The sequence below is a fragment of the Mangifera indica genome, chromosome 7 (genome assembly GCF_011075055.1).
Source record: "Mangifera indica cultivar Alphonso chromosome 7, CATAS_Mindica_2.1, whole genome shotgun sequence".
Classification (NCBI taxonomy): Eukaryota; Viridiplantae; Streptophyta; class Magnoliopsida; order Sapindales; family Anacardiaceae; genus Mangifera; species Mangifera indica.
This window is the reverse complement of record NC_058143.1, coordinates 4,377,363-4,396,008: the sequence shown is the minus strand read 5'-3', so window position 1 is coordinate 4,396,008 and position 18,646 is coordinate 4,377,363. Positions and strand designations below refer to the sequence as shown.

At 29.6% G+C, this 18,646-nt stretch overlaps 1 pseudogene; it reads left to right on the top strand.

Moving 5' to 3' along the window:
* Positions 1-13,193: 13,193 nt before the first annotated feature.
* Positions 13,194-15,513, top strand: LOC123220906 (annotated as a pseudogene).
* The last annotated feature ends 3,133 nt before the right edge of the window (positions 15,514-18,646 follow it).

The window sequence follows — 18,646 nt, the reverse complement described above, 5'->3', positions numbered from 1 at the left end:
AAATATGTCTACATAATCAATATACCATATTCTCAAGCACAATCAATAAAAATGGCTGGCAAGTTCCCATCTGCGTACTTTCTGGTAACCTTGCTTTTAATTCTCCTCTTCTCTTCAACGATTTTTCCTTTTGCAGAAGCAGCAAAAACCAGTGAGTCAATCTTCTTTATATATTTCTCTTCAAATTCATATATTTTCTTTAATTAGTTCATTTAATTTAAAACAATGGATTTGCACATTGTGAGTGAGTCTATGCTTACGCTTGTGGAATCACCACAAACAAGTGAGCCCATTTCATTATATTAATTTCCGTCTATTAATGTCTCTTTGTGTAAAATAAATTCATGAGTATATTCATAATTATGCAAGATAAATGATTCAACTGATAACAAAGCAATAATTTCGATGACTTTTGTAGAAGAGAAGACGGCAGCAGCACATGGCCACATGATTAATGGAATTAATTACTCTATTAAAATTGGTGTTACAGGAAGCCCCTCGCCACCTGACAATCATAGTAACGTTCCGAATAATCCCATCAATGTCCCATAACAAAGTGATGCATGAGGTGCCGAGTTGCTCAATCAATCAGCTTTTGCTATTAAAATAAGTGTTTTGTTAATGTATTTGATTTTTAAGATTCTACTCCAAGTTGGTTTATCATGTATGCTATATTTGTCTACATATAAATATTATACATAATTTATATAAATGTTGTTTACATAATGCCTTCGTATTATTCTAAATTAATATTGGTCGTCTTCTTTAGTTTATAGTCAATTCTTGTAATATCAATGGTTTCACAGTTTTCTCTAATCATAAGAATTGATTTAGAAGAAAATTTATATGGTTAGATTAGGGTTTTTTTATCTCTATAAAGTTTATTGACAAGACTGTGTTTTCACTATTAAGTTTTAATAGTTAAATTAATAAGTAGAGACAATATTGTATTCATTCGAAGAATGGAGAATCCAAATTTAATTCGGCTGTATAACACCTTTCAAAGAAAGAAGAGACAATGATATTTTGAAAAACTATCATTCTGTAAATATATATTTTAATTTAATTCAAAGATATTTAAATTTAATTCGGCCATACAAAATCTTTCAAAGAAGGATGAGAGAAAGATTGTTTTTTTACTGTCTATAGCCAATTCAAAGATATTTTAATTAGATGATATACTCAAGCCTCAAAGACAAAGATGAGATTCTAGAAAAGATGTCTGAATGTGTTTATATAAGAAGTTTTTTGGATACTAGACTGCTATGATAAGAGCGTTTCTAAAATTTTGAGGCGCTTTTATAACACCACCTTGATTGTATTAGTTATTGTTGATGCCTCATCAAACTTCATGCAATTAATTTTCTTAGGTGTCAAATCCCTCCTAGACTTGTTAATTATAACTACTTTGACTATTGACTCAATATTTTCATCTAATAAACTAGTAGAAAAATACACTTGTATATATCAACAATAGGCATCGTATTGGCTTCCTTGGCAACTCAAACCCCAAATTTGACTATGCCATAAACTTTTATGTTTGAAAATAGTTCTAGTTTAAGCATTTTAGTTTCATGTTTATGTCCATCTAATGGGAACTATTTTACTAATTCAAATATCAAACAAGAGCTCTTAAACTATTTATAATTTGTAAATGGGTTTAACAAATCACGAACTTTTGTTATAATAAAATTATGCATACATATTTTAATACACAATTTAGATATACAAATAATATGTCATTATATGATTTGATAATTATAAATCAAAGATAAAATAATAGTCAATTACATAGTGACATATTGTCTATGTACTTAAATTATATACCAAAAATATGTACACATAATATTATTTTTTTTATTATAATAACATTTTTCAGTTTGATTTTCCACAATATTGTGGTCGCATATTTTGCATTATGTGATCATATTCCTATAAGGAATTTGTATCTTTTGGATATATCATTCTCTGTATCTATTGATATGGTACCATTTTGATCTTAATTTTTTTATATTATACTATCTTTTGATAAATAATTATTATAATCATTATCTTTTGATATGATTAGGCACGTTGATTGGGTCAAGCAAGCTTGAAACTTAATTGTTCAACTCATAAGAAAATCCTCTTTGGAAAGAATAGAATTTGGGTCTTTGGCTTACCTAAACAAAAAAATTTATTCATTAATTTCTCAAGCTTAGGCTTGAACAAAGGTTGCTCAAGCCTAAGCCCTGTAAGACCCCAAAAATATAGTGTTAACTTATGTTGATGTTGTGTTTAAATAGTATTTGTTAATTTGTTTCACGTTTGAATTGGAATAAGTTTAAAATAAGCTTAAATATTAAATACAAAGTTACTCAATCAAAGTAGGTGAACGTAGAGCCACAATCAAACAAAGTATTGATTGGTTCAAGCTCTACTCAATCACATTTAGGTCTAACTAGAGCGTGGAAGTTTTTGACTCGAGCTCTAACTTACCATTAAACTTCAAAACTAACTCAACTAGACAAATTATTGTTAAACTTCAAAACTAATATATTTATCAATAACATTTAAAATCATGGTGTAAGATTTTTGTGGTGTAAATACAATAATCGGATACCTAGTGATTTCAACTCCAATCATGTAATTTGCTCTTAACCCTAGCAGAGACTAAGCCACAGGGAGTTGAGTGGGGGTTGAAGCCCCCACTAACTTAATAATTTTTAAAAATGTACTCTTCGACTCTTATGTTAATTAATTTATTTTCTAGTAATATATGAGAAAATTGATTTGTAAAAAATATTATTTCAATTAGTAAGTCATCAAAGTGAAAAAGAAAATCTCAAATATGGAATTTTACTAAAGTTTAAACTACGAAATTGGAAATACTTTTCAAAGTTATTGAAAATTGGAAATAATTTTCAAAGTTATTGCACCGCACAACACTTTCAAAGTGATTCGACAAAATTACATGCATAGAAAAAACTTTTTCCAGGAAAATTGGCACCTTAACATCTCTAATTTGCTATAAATATGTCTATATAATCAATATACCATATTCTCAAGCACAATCAATAAAAATGGCTGGCAAGTTCCCATCTGCGTACTTTCTGGTAACCTTGCTTTTAATTCTCCTCTTCTCTTCAACGATTTTTCCTTTTGCAGAAGCAGCAAAAACCAGTGAGTCAATCTTCTTTATATATTTCTCTTCAAATTCATATATTTTCTTTAATTAGTTCATTTAATTTAAAACAATGGATTTGCACATTGTGAGTGAGTCTATGCTTACGCTTGTGGAATCACCACAAACAAGTGAGCCCATTTCATTATATTAATTTCCTTCTATTAATGTCTCTTTGTGTAAAATAAATTCATGAGTATATTCATAATTATGCAAGATAAATGATTCAACTGATAACAAAGCAATAATTTCGATGATTTTTGTAGAAGAGAAGACAGCAGCAGCACATGGCCACATGATTAATGGAATTAATTACTCTATTAAAATCGGTGTTCCAGGAAGCCCCTCGCCACCTGACAATCATAGTAACGTTCCGAATAATCCCATCAATGTCCCATAACAAAGTGATGCATGAGGTGCCGAGTTACTCAATCAATCAGCTTTTGCTATTAAAATAAGTGTTTCGTTAATGTATTTGATTTTTAAGATTCTACTCCAAGTTGGTTTATCATGTATGCTATATTTGTCTACATATAAATATTATACATAATTTATATAAATGTTGTTTACATAATGCCTTCGTATTATTCTAAATTAATATTGGTCGTCTTCTTTAGTTTACAGTCAATTCTTGTAATATCCATGGTTTCACAGTTTTCTCTAATCATAAGAATTGATTTAGAAGAAAATTTATATGGTTAGATTAGGGTTTTTTTATCTCTATAAAGTTTATTGACAAGACTGTGTTTTCACTATTAAGTTTTAATAGTTAAATTAATAAGTAGAGACAATATTGTATTCATTCGAAGAATGGAGAATCCAAATTTAATTCGGCTATATAACACCTTTCAAAGAAAGAAGAGACAAAGATATTTTGAAAAACTATCATTCTGTAAATATATATTTTAATTTAATTCAAAGATATTTAAATTTAATTCGGCCATACAAAATCTTTCAAAGAAGGATGAGAGAAAGATTGTTTTTTTACTGTCTATAGCCAATTCAAAGATATTTTAATTAGATGATATACTCAAGCCTCAAAGACAAAGATGAGATTCTAGAAAAGATGTCTGAATGTGTTTATATAAGAAGTTTTTTGGATACTAGACTGCTATGATAAGAGCGTTTCTAAAACTTTGAGGCGCTTTTATAACACCACCTTGATTGTATTATTTATCGTTGATGCCTCATCAAACTTCATGCATTTAATTTTCTTAGGTGTCAAATCCCTCCTAGGGGTTCCATCTACAATATTATAATAATAAATAGACTTGTTAATTATAACTACTTTGACTATTGACTCGATATTTTCATCTAATAAACTAGTAGAAAAATACACTTGTATATATCAACAATAGGCATCGTATTGGCTTCCTTGGCAACTCAAACCCCAAATTTGACTATGCCATAAACTTTCATGTTTGAAAATAGTTCTAGTTTAAGCATTTTAGTTTCATGTTTATGTCCATCTAATGGGAACTATTTTACTAATTCAAATATCAAACAAGACCTCTTAAACTATTTATATTTTGTAAATGGGTTTAACAAATCACGAACTTTTGTTATAATAAAATTATGCATACATATTTTAATACATAATTTAGATATACAAATAATATGTCATTATATGATTTGATAATTATAAATCAAAGATAAAGTAATAGTCAATTACATAGTGACATATTGTCTATGTACTTAAATTATATACCAAAAATATGTACACATAATATTGTTTTTTTTTTTTGTAATAACATTTTTCAGTTTGATTTTCCACAATATTGTGGTCACATATTTTGCATTATGTGATCATATTCCTATAAGAAATTTGTATCTTTTGGATATATCATTCTCTGTATCTATTGATATGGTACCATTTTGATCTTAATTTTTTTATATTATACTATCTTTTGATAAATAATTATTATAATCATTATCTTTTGATATGATTAGGCACGTTGATTGGGTCAAGCAAGCTTGAAACTTAATTGTTCAACTCATAAGAAAATCCTCTTTGGAAAGAATAGAATTTGGGTCTTTGGCTTACCTAAACAAAAAAATTTATTCATTAATTTCTCAAGCTTAGGCTTGAACAAAGGTTGCTCAAGCCTAAGCCCTGTAAGACCCCAAAAATATAGTGTTAACTTATGTTGATGTTGTGTTTAAATAGTATTTGTTAATTTGTTTCACGTTTGAATTGGAATAAGTTTAAAATAAGCTTAAATATTAAATACAAAGTTACTCAATCAAAGTAGGTGAACGTAGAGCCACAATCAAACAAAGTATTGATTGGTTCAAGCTCTACTCAATCACATTTAGGTCTAACTAGAGCTTGGAAGTTTTTGACTCGAGCTCTAACTTACCATTAAACTTCAAAACTAACTCAACTAGACAAATTATTGTTAAACTTCAAAACTAATATATTTATCAATAACATTTAAAATCATGGTGTAAGATTTTTGTGGTGTAAATACAATATTTTCAACTTCTAAAGGTGTATTGATATTTTATTTTAGCCGAGTCGTAAGCTCGCAAACTCATTCAGCTATGCAATAACAAGCTCAAGCTTGAACTTAGCTCAATAATAATTTACCCAAGTCCCATGTAGCTCAATAATAATTTTTGTTGTGATTTTATGTTGATACACTGTTTAATATTGTGATTTCATATTGTTTATTGTTTAAAATTGTTATAATATTGTTTAATATTGTATTGATAGTTAAAAAATATAAAAATTCTGGTTTAGATAAAAATCAGATGAAGAACAGGTTGGCATTACCGCCAACCTCCTGAATTTTATTTTTATGTCTATTTAAACATAGTTTTTATTCCTCTCAATTCTTTTGTCCATCCTCTGGTGTTTAGGAAGTGGTGGTGGAGTTCCTAGGTTGGTGGATTTATCCTTTATGCCTTGGCTATGCTTATGTTCCAATTTGATGCCATTTCAATCTGTGTACTGTTTTCTTTATCTTAGCAGAGAGTTACATAAAAATTACAAAATTACCGCTACCATCTTCTTCCATTTTTGATTGTCTTGCCTTGATCATAATTTATACATCATTTGATGATATGATAGTTTAATGTGTTATAAATATATGTGTATGAAGCTTGGCTGCATTGGTTTGCATTTAAGGCCTAATTTGAAGAAATTGTAAAGTAATGCAATTTGGAGTGAATAATATTTTCTAGCTCACCCTTTTTGGATTTATTGCTCATGCATGGTGTTATGCATCAGTTTGGTACAAGAGCATTGGTTGTTTGTGCAAGATAATTGTGATATTTTTCATTTTAGAGTTATTTTTTTCCGAAAGATACTGTTCACCAATGAGTACTGTTCACAACACATAAACTTTCCCTAAACACAGGTGTTTTTATGTTTTTAAGTTTATTTTTAGTCAAGATAGTAAAAGCTATATTTAAGATTCTTTATGGAGAGCAATGGATTGAAGGTGATGATAATGTGACAAGATATGTTGACAAGAGTAAGAGAAGGATGTGTGTTAACACAAGTATTGATTTTGAAGGATTCATTGCGAGAACAAGTTATAGTCTAAGACTCAATCGAAGGCAATCAAATATGCACATATTTACCCTAGGTGATGAGGGTCTAATGGATGTGGTAGACGATGATGATCTGAAGTTATTCATGGTTAAAGCAAGAAGTTTACGAGGATCAACCAAACTCTATGTTAACAAAAGTCCAATTGATGAAAGGGGCAATCAACAAGCTGAATATGTTCATAAGGAAGAAAGGGAGAATCATCCATAAAGTTTCCAAGAGTTTGGTGGGAATTATGGTAATGATAATAATGATAACGTCGTGGATAAGGATTATGAAGTAGAGGTTAATGAAAAGGAGGATGATGGTGATAAATTCTCTAGGTTTGACCAGAACATGTACAATGTTCCAAGTCAGGACGCTGGAAAAAGTCAAAGTCATGCTTATAATGAAGGGGCTGAATGTAGCACAAGACGTCACGACTTTATAAATATTAGCACATATCCAACTGACATAGCAACTGACACACAGGCATGGCTACCTCATGCATGGTTGTCTATCACTCTAAATTCACATTTTATCATTTGTTTAACATTCAATCAATTGTACATTAATCGTAATTATACAAAATGACTATTATGCACTTGAGAGATACACATAAGGGGGCGTTTGGTTTGGGTAATGTTTTATTATCAAATTGGGGAGATAACCTTGAAGATAGATTACTGAGAAAATTATTGGGTATAAATTATCACTACGTTTCATAAAATTTGATAAAAATAGATGACATAAAAATTAATGTGTTTGGTTAACAGTAATAAAAAAAATACTAGTAAATTATTTTACTTAAATGCCTTTGAATATAAATATTTTTTTATTATTTGTTATATTAATTAAAAATAAATTTATTTTTGTCTTAAAAATTAATAAATAATAATATTATTATAATAAAATCAAAATTAACTTAGTAATATTTTAATACCTAGGATAAAGGTGGTAATCAGATTACCACATATATTACTTGTCATGTCATATTGGTAATAGAAACTTACTGTAATATTTTATTACTAACAAATCAAACGAGATAATGTAAGTAATAAAATATAGATTACCAAGGTAATCTTTAAAACACTCTAACCAAACGACCCCTAAGTGTTACAAGAGATGACCTAAGACACCAATGAGCAGACGACTATCAACATCAAAGTACAAAGAAGATGATATGCAAGTAAGGGATTTTAACTAGGAGTCTTAATTAAAAAAGATAGAATGCATAACTTAAAGTTGCTGAAGCGGAAACACCTTTCAAAACATGTAATGCTTCTCAGATTTTTTATTAATTTTTTAAACGAACCTGAAAGTTTCTAAAACCAATTTACAAAACGATATTGTTTTACCTATTATTTAGGTAAATCGACATTGTTAATAAGCTACAAACTCAAACAATACATTCGAGCCATCGATTTGAGTCATAATTCAAATCGAACTATTTTTATTCTAGTCAATCTCAAGCAAACCTTAATTTCAACTCGACGAATTTTAGCTTAATTCTAGGCAGATTATTTTTTATTCAAGTTAAACTCGAGCAGAGAAATGTTCAGGGCCAGTTCGGTTCATGTCCATCTCTAGTCTTTTATATATCCATAAGATGAATTCTTTATGGTCATTATCGTGAACAATATGCAAATAGAGAACTATTCTCTACCCTATTGACAAGCTTTAGTGTTTATCTTTTCATTGAATTTTCACATATTTATTTGGTGGCGTTTAATTCCACCAATATTATTGAATTTTAAACATGTTGATCTGTACTGTGGTCTCTCTGTAGTATTAAGAAATCTGTATTATGAGTTATACAAATACGGTAATTTTTCGAAAAGAAAATGTAGAAAACTGAATCAAATATACCTCTTGTAGTACTTGAAGTTCCTCACAACAGACTCTCGGATTTCTATTTTTTTTTTTTTAAAAGTCTGTCTCACTTTACACAATTTATATTCTAATGGTAGATTAAGAAAAAAGTGTTAAAACTGGTAAGACAGTAGGACAACTGAAAGATTAGGGCAGAAAAATATCAAGATAGGTCACATAAAAATTTGGGGAAGGAATAATTGAATGGCAGTCAATAAAATGGTGGCTTCGTAGTCGCATCAAACACCATCATTTTGTGATCCACAAAACCACATTGTTTTGTTTAGTTAGAAATTAAAAAAATAGCGTTGTGTAGGATACTCAAGAATTCATGGGTCAACTTTGATTTCTTAGAGAGATGAATTAAAATTAGACCAAGACCCTACTAGTTCCGCCAAAATTTCAACTAAAGTATATCCAATATTTGTCAATTCAGATAGAAACCAGAATTTATAATCGGATACTTAGTGATTTCAACTCCAATCATGTAATTTGCTCTTAACCCTAGCAGAGACTAAGCCACAAGGAGTTGAGTGGGGGTTGAAGCCCCCACTAACTTAATAATTTTTAAAAATGTACTCTTCGACTCTTATGTTAATTAATTTATTTTCTAGTAATATATGAGAAAATTGATTTGTAAAAAATATTATTTCAATTAGTAAGTCATCAAAGTGAAAAAGAAAATCTCAAACATGGAATTTTACTAAAGTTTAAACTACGAAATTGGAAATAATTTTCAAAGTTATTGCACCGCACAACACTTTCAAAGTGAATCGACAAAATTACATGCATAGAAAAAGCTTTTTCCAGGAAAATTGGCACCTTAACATCTCTAATTTGCTATAAATATGTCTATATAATCAATATACCATATTCTCAAGCACAATCAATAAAAATGGCTGGCAAGTTCCCATCTGCGTACTTTCTGGTAACCTTGCTTTTAATTCTCCTCTTCTCTTCAACGATTTTTCCTTTTGCAGAAGCAGCAAAAACCAGTGAGTCAATCTTCTTTATATATTTCTCTTCAAATTCATATATTTTCTTTACTTAGTTCATTTAATTTAAAACAATGGATTTGCACATTGTGAGTGAGTCTATGCTTACGCTTGTGGAATCACCACAAACAAGTGAGCCCATTTCATTATATTAATTTCCTTCTATTAATGTCTCTTTGTGTAAAATAAATTCATGAGTATATTCATAATTATGCAAGATAAATGATTCAACTGATAACATAGCAATAATTTCGATGATTTTTGTAGAAGAGAAGACGGCAGCAGCACATGGCCACATGATTAATGGAATTAATTACTCTATTAAAATCGGTGTTACAGGAAGCCCCTCGCCACCTGACAATCATAGTAACGTTCCGAATAATCCCATCAATGTCCCATAACAAAGTGATGCATGAGGTGCCGAGTTGCTCAATCAATCAGCTTTTGTTATTAAAATAAGTGTTTTGTTAATGTATTTGATTTTTAAGATTCTACTCCAAGTTGGTTTATCATGTATGCTATATTTGTCTACATATAAATATTATACATAATTTATATAAATGTTGTTTACATAATGCCTTCGTATTATTCTAAATTAATATTGGTCGTCTTCTTTAGTTTATAGTCAATTCTTGTAATATCAATGGTTTCACAGTTTTCTCTAATCATAAGAATTGATTTAGAAGAAAATTTATATGGTTAGATTAGGGTTTTTTTATCTCTATAAAGTTTATTGACAAGACTGTGTTTTCACTATTAAGTTTTAATAGTTAAATTAATAAGTAGAGACAATATTGTATTCATTCGAAGAATGGAGAATCCAAATTTAATTCGGCTGTATAACACCTTTCAAAGAAAGAAGAGACAATGATATTTTGAAAAACTATCATTCTGTAAATATATATTTTAATTTAATTCAAAGATATTTAAATTTAATTCGGCCATACAAAATCTTTCAAAGAAGGATGAGAGAAAGATTGTTTTTTTACTGTCTATAGCCAATTCAAAGATATTTTAATTAGATGATATACTCAAGCCTCAAAGACAAAGATGAGATTCTAGAAAAGATGTCTGAATGTGTTTATATAAGAAGTTTTTTGGATACTAGACTACTATGATAAGAGCGTTTCTAAAACTTTGAGGCGCTTTTATAACACCACCTTGATTGTATTAGTTATCGTTGATGCCTCATCAAACTTCATGCAATTAATTTTCTTAGGTGTCAAATCCCTCCTAGACTTGTTAATTATAACTACTTTGACTATTGACTCAATATTTTCATCTAATAAACTAGTAGAAAAATACACTTGTATATATCAACAATAGGCATCGTATTGGCTTCCTTGGCAACTCAAACCCCAAATTTGACTATGCCATAAACTTTTATGTTTGAAAATAGTTCTAGTTTAAGCATTTTAGTTTCATGTTTATGTCCATGTAATGGGAACTATTTTACTAATTCAAATATCAAACAAGAGCTCTTAAACTATTTATAATTTGTAAATGGGTTTAACAAATCACGAACTTTTGTTATAATAAAATTATGCATACATATTTTAATACACAATTTAGATATACAAATAATATGTCATTATATGATTTGATAATTATAAATCAAAGATAAAGTAATAGTCAATTACATAGTGACATATTGTCTATATACTTAAATTATATACCAAAAATATGTACATATAATATTATTTTTTTTATTATAATAACATTTTTCAGTTTGATTTTCCACAATATTGTGGTCACATATTTTGCATTATGTGATCATATTCCTATAAGGAATTTGTATCTTTTGGATATATCATTCTCTGTATCTATCGATATGGTACCATTTTGATCTTAATTTTTTTATATTATACTATCTTTTGATAAATAATTATTATAATCATTATCTTTTGATATGATTAGGTACGTTGATTGGGTCAAGCAAGCTTGAAACTTAATTGTTCAACTCATAAGAAAATCCTCTTTGGAAAGAATAGAATTTGGGTCTTTGGCTTACCTAAACAAAAAAATTTATTCATTAATTTCTCAAGCTTAGGCTTGAACAAAGGTTGCTCAAGCCTAAGCCCTGTAAGACCCCAAAAATATAGTGTTAACTTATGTTGATGTTGTGTTTAAATAGTATTTGTTAATTTGTTTCACGTTTGAATTGGAATAAGTTTAAAATAAGCTTAAATATTAAATACAAAGTTACTCAATCAAAGTAGGTGAACGTAGAGCCACAATCAAACAAAGTATTGATTGGTTCAAGCTCTACTCAATCACATTTAGGTCTAACTAGAGCTTGGAAGTTTTTGACTCGAGCTCTAACTTACCATTAAACTTCAAAACTAACTCAACTAGACAAATTATTGTTAAACTTCAAAACTAATATATTTATCAATAACATTTAAAATCATGGTGTAAGATTTTTGTGGTGTAAATACAATATTTTCAACTTCTAAAGGTGTATTGATATTTTATTTTAGCCGAGTCGTAAGCTCGCAAACTCATTCAGCTACGCAATAACAAGCTCAAGCTTGAACTTAGCTCAATAATAATTTACCCAAGTCCCATGTAGCTCAACTCGTTCATAACCCTATCCAAACCCGTATCATTATAAAATTTCTAACCATAATTTAATTAAATGTAACATAAATTGCATTAAAATTTTATAAACAAAAAAAAAAAATCAGCAAACTTCGTTTCCACTCTTAATAATTGAATTATGTATTATATCGTATATCAAAAATCTAATTTTTATATTATATATTGCATATCATATCATATTATAACATATATTTTTTTTAAAATAATAATAATAAAATAGTAAAACAATCGATTAATATATCATCATCTTAGAAAATATTAAAAACATCTCTAAAATTTTATAATTTCTCATATACACCCTTATTACATCAGTATTTTTCTAAAAAAGTGTATCAACCTATATTGATGAGATATATTGTATTGTACAATATATTCATCGTACTATGCTAATTTTCGACACATATTAGAATATGTATAATTTTTTACATGTTTTGTATCTATCATATACAAATAATTATGGATACATTATTAAGCTCTCTGTATAGAATGACTAAATTACCTTGCATCATTTAACAAAATTTAACCACCTTGTTTGATCTTTGGGATTAAAATGACCTCTTTCCTGATTTTACTGGACGAGTAGGGCTATAAATTTCTTCAAACAAAAGGGGGAAAATTTACTAAGGCCAAATGACTATTTCTTGCCCAAAATAATTTTCACATTTTAAGTTTTAAATAGTAAAATTCTCACCCATCATTTAATTACGATAGTAAATTCTATTTTATTTTACTAAAAATTGATTATTTCACCTTTTAATTAAAATTACAAAAATCACATTAACACTTATTTAAATACCAAATTATTAAAATAAACTTATTAATTTAAATATTTATTTAATAGACTCTTAAAATTATTAAAACTCTAACTAATTTTAAAATATTATTTTTGTTTAACTTTTTTAAAATATAATTATTATTTTTAAAATTATTTGAAAAATATTAAAATTTTAAAATACTTTTGAACTTTTTCTGATTTTAAAAATTCTTAAAAATTTTATATAACACCTATAATATTCTCTTGTTCCCAGTTTTCATCGACAAAATTCTCAAACTAAACCAACAAAAATGCTGCAGATTCGCTCCATTTTAACTTCTCAACGAAGCTTAAGACCGTCCAATTATTCCCATTTCATTCTTCCCGTTTGTGTTATTCAGCGGCTGCAGTTGAATCTGAGAGAACTATCAGAGAAGGCCCTAGACACGACTGGTCCAAAGATGAGATCAAGTCCATTTACGACTCTCCTGTTCTCGATCTCCTCTTCCATGGAGTTAGTTTCAACTATTAATCTCTTGTTTGCAGCTTTAGTTTTTGTGGGTTATGTTTAGAATTGTGTTTTGATAGTTTAGTTTCTTGTTTGGAAGTCCGTTATTTATCTGTGTGCTAATCTTTTTATTGGTTTCTGAGATTGTGTAGACTTCTCAGTGTGATAATTATGGTTAATTGGTAAAGTTAATTTTGGTTGTGGGTGTTTATATGCGAGAGCCCTTGGACCCTCTAGAAAAATTAATCAATAGGAAGGAAAATCCATGGACTGACACATTGTCTCCACGTGTATGAACGGCAAATTAGCTCCAAAAAGGCCTACGGTATCGAGGGTTACTGGTCTCTTGAATCCACCCAATAGACCTTTAAGTCGCCTAATTGTTAAGAGTCAAGTGGTAGCTTAATGAGTTTGGTGTTCTGTGCAAGATTTTTCTAGTTTGCTTAAAATGTTTCTTGTTTGATGATGTGACTTCCAATGCAACAGTGGTTATAAAATTCTTGAGTTAATTGGAGGCTGTTTCTGATTTTAGGCTCAAGTTCACAGACACGCTCATAACTTCAGGGAGGTGCAGCAGTGCACTCTTCTCTCTATCAAGACCGGTGGCTGTAGTGAGGATTGTTCGTATTGTCCTCAATCCTCAAGATACAACACTGGAGTAAAAGCACAAAAGCTAATGACTAAGGAAACTGTGATGCAGGCAGCACAGAAAGTAAGAAGTTTATTTTACTACTTTTTATCACACTATTTAATATAATTGATTGATGTTATTCTATGTTGTATTCAGTCACTCTTTGTGTCCCAGCTGCGTTGCTAAGAGATCTTGAATTAAGGTGTCAGCACGTATTATGTTTTTTTCCCCCTCACAGTGATAATTATTTGCTATCTTGGTTACTTACAGTATCAATTAAGAGAGATTACTTTTTTTAATTAGTCAATGGAGTTCAGTGAAAGAGCAATTTAATCATTCCAGTTCTACTCTAACATAAACAATCTGTGTAAGTTTTGAACAAATTGATCAAATGAATATTTTTCTGAAAAATGACTCTGATTGGTTTGTTATAGTCTCAAGTTAGTTTTTATTTCAAATATCTATGGACTATTGGTAAATTCATATTGTATTACATGTAACACAATGCTATAACCATGGTGTCATATTTTTATGCAATGCTATAACTATGGTGTCAACATCTTTATTTCTTTTATTAGGCAAAGGAGGCTGGCAGTACACGTTTTTGTACGGGTGCTGCATGGAGAGACACAATAGGGAGGAAGACCAATTTCAACAACATCCTTGAATATGTGAAAGAAATTAGGTAACAAGTCAACATTTAAGAAAAAATTATTTTGGTAAAAGAAGAAGTTGATATCTGGTAGTACTTGAATACCTTTTTTAACATAAATGAGTTCATTATACCATACTGTGCAGACACATTACCACAAATTTATCAAACGAGTGAGCAGGTTGTATTCATACCATATGAGTTCTCTTTTCTTCTTATTGTCATATTTGTTTATGTTTATTTTCTTCTTGTCTTGGAACTATTTGGAAAGGACTTCTGATCATAACGTAAAGCCATGTGTTGAGGAAAATTTCACTATGTTAATAATAAAAAAGAGCTAAAAAATATTGCCAAGTATTTCCAGTCAATTTATAACATATGCTCTGCAGCTGTTAATCCTTTCTGTTCAGCAAATGTCTGTGGACTGGCACCGCTGATTTATATTTACTGCATTTTCAATTGAGTTTTTTTTGTCAATTTTGTTGATCATGATTTTTTTTTTTCCTTCCCAAATTGAAAGGACTATAATGCACAGATGTCCTTTCGATTTTTTTGGTGCTGTGAAATTCTGACATTTCAATTAACCTGTGTTAGGGTTTTTATTATGTTCATCTAATGGAAAATCTGTCTTCTGAATCTGCCATGTACCAGGGAAATGGGGATGGAGGTATGCTGTACATTAGGCATGCTGGAGAAGCAGCAGGCTTTAGAACTCAAGAAAGCAGGCCTTACAGCATATAACCATAACCTTGATACCTCCAGAGAATATTTATCCGAATATTATCACTACAAGAAGTTATGATGAACGCTTGGAAACCCTTAAACATGTCCGTGAAGCTGGGATTAATGTCTGTTCAGGTGATTTGGTAATAAAAGTTGAATTTGGTTTCTTCTTAAAATTGGTATGCACAGATTTTTTTATCTGGCTGTATCATCTGGATTGAATAGGGAGAATAGGAAAGTCCACCAGTGGCAAAAAATGAAAAAGGAAAGATCCATGTTTATGTTGGACAGTCTTGTTTGACTTGCCTGGCAACTTTTTGGACAAAAGGTCCTCGATTAAAATTATTGGCGCCACACTATTGTATGATAAAATTTCTTATATTCCCTTAATTGGGTTTACATCACTTGCCACTTGATGTAAAAATTAAGAAAATAAACTTTTTTTTTTTTTACTATTTCAAATCTGCCATCATGATGGCTTTCCATGCTGTTTTCCTAACGTGAAAAGATATGATCTGTATCATTAATTTGTTTTTTAACAATCGTGTTGAATTGAACATGTGTCATTTGGTACTTTGGCTTATCAATTTCATGTCTTCTGTTTTAACACTAGGGTGACTCCTGGAAAACCTCGCTGCTTTCTTTTTCTTCAATGATAAATTGGATCTTTTCTTTGATAAAGCAAATTTGAATATTGGGGTCACTTTTAAATGTTGTTAACGGGAGGAATAATAGGGCTTGGAGAGGCAGAGGAAGACCGAGTTGGTTTGTTGCATACTTTGGCAACTCTCCCAACTCATCCAGAGAGTGTTCCCTTCAACGATTCTTCCGTTTGCGGAAGCAGCAAAAACCAGTGAGTCAATCTTCTATATATATTTCTCTTCAAACTCATATATTTTCTTTAATTAGTTCATTAATTTAAAACAATGGATTTGTACATTGTGAGTGAGTCTACGCTTACGCTTGTTGGAATCACCACAAACAAGTGAGCCCATTTGTTTATATTAATTTCCATCAATTAATATCTCTTTGTATAAAATAAATTCATGTGTATATTCATAATTATGCAAGATAAATGATTCAACTGATAACAAAGCAATAATTTTGATAATTTTTGTAGAAGAGAAGACGGCAGCAGCACATGGCCACATGATTAATAGAATGAATTACTCTATTAAAGTCGGTGTTATAGGAAGCCCCTCACCACCTGACAATCACGGTCTCGGTGCTATCAATAACCCATAACAAAGTGATGCATGAGGTGGCGAGTTGCTCAATCGATCAGCTTTTGTTATTAAAATAAGTGTTTCCTTGTATTCGGTTCATCATGTGTGCTATTTCTGTCTACATACAAATATTATACATAATTTATATAAATGTTGTTCACGTAATGTCTTCGTATTTTTCTTAATTAATATCGGTCGTCTTCTTTAGTTTATAGACAATTCATGTAATATCTATGGTTTCACATTTTCCTCTTATCATAAGAATCAATTCAAAAGAAAATCTATATTGTTAGATGTGGGTATTTTTTCTCTATAAAGTATCATGTATGAGGTTTATTGACAAGACTACTTTTTCATGATTACGTTTCGATGGTTAAATTAAAAAGTAATGACAATATTGTATTCATTCAAAGAATGGAAGATCCAAATTTAATTCCGCGATACAAAACCTTTCAAAGAAAGATGAGTTAAAGATATTTTGAAAAACTATCATTCTATACAAATGTTTTTAAATTTAATTCTAAGATATTTAAATTTAATTCTGCCATACAAAACCATTCAAAGAAAGACGAGCGAAAGTTTGTCTTTCCATAGTTAATAACCAATTCAAAGATATTTTTGTTAGAGGATATACTCAGACCTGAAAGATAGATAAGATTCTAAGGAAGTTGTAAGAAGGTGTCTATATAGGAAGTTTTTCAGATATTTGAAAGCTATGATAAGAGCGTTTCTAAAACTTTGAAGCTCTTTTATAACCTACCCTGATTGTATTCTTTATTCTTGATGTCTCATCAAACTTCATGGAAAAAATTTTCTGAGGTGTCAATTCTATTCAAGGGGCTCCATCTACAACAATATAATAACAAATGGGATATTGAATTTTTTTACCCTTTTTTTAATCGTGTGTACAGATATGTCATTCATCTAAAACCCTAAACAAAAATACCATAATAGTAATTCATTTCCCTTAAATACCCTGTTAATGTAACTTATGCAGAAAAAGAGAATATTATCTCTCTCTTTGTCCTTAACCTTCCAGTAAGGGACGAAATCTCTGTAGCATGAAAAAAATTTCTTCAATAGAGATTACACTGGTGATTGAACAATAAAACCCATGGGAAAACCATTATAAATAATTCAACTTTGACATAAGGAAGGGAGAGATGAAAATTGTCAATTTACTTAGGGAATTAACATCCTTTGCAAAGATTTCACAGCAAAATCATTCACATTCAACTCAGTCTTGATTCAAGCTCATATTTTAATGTGTTTTTTTAATGAACATTTGAAAATCAGATAATGTATGGTAGATTCATGTTTATGACTTCATGTGAAATATAATTTTGTTATGATTTTATATTATTAGACTATTTAATATTGTGATTTCATGCTGTTTTATTGTTTAAAGTTATTATAATATTGTTTAATATTGCATTGACGGTTAAAAAATATAAAAATTCAGGTCTAGATAAAAATCAGATGAAGAACAGGTTGGTATTAACGCCTACCCATTGAATTTTTTTTTTTATGTCTATTTAAACATAGTTTATATTCCTCTCAATTCCTTTATCCATCCTCTTGTTTAGGAAGTGGTGGTAGAGTTCCTAGGTTGGTGGATTTATCCTTTATGTCTTGATTATGCTTATGTTCCAATTTGATGTCATTTCAATCTGTGTACTATTTTCTTTATCTTAGTAGGGAGTTGTATAAAAATTACAAAAGTGCCACTACCATTTTCTTCCATTTTTTATTGCCTTGCCTTGATCATAATTTGTACATCATTTGATGATATGATAGTTTAATGCGTTATAAATATATGTGTATGAAGCTTGGCTACATTGGTCTGCATTTGAGGCCTAATTTGAAGAAATTGTAAAGTAGTGCAATCTGGAGTGAATAATATTTTCTAGCTCACCCCTTTTGGATTTATTGCTCATGCATGGTGTTATGCATCAGTTTGGTACTAGAGCATTGGTTGTTTGTGCA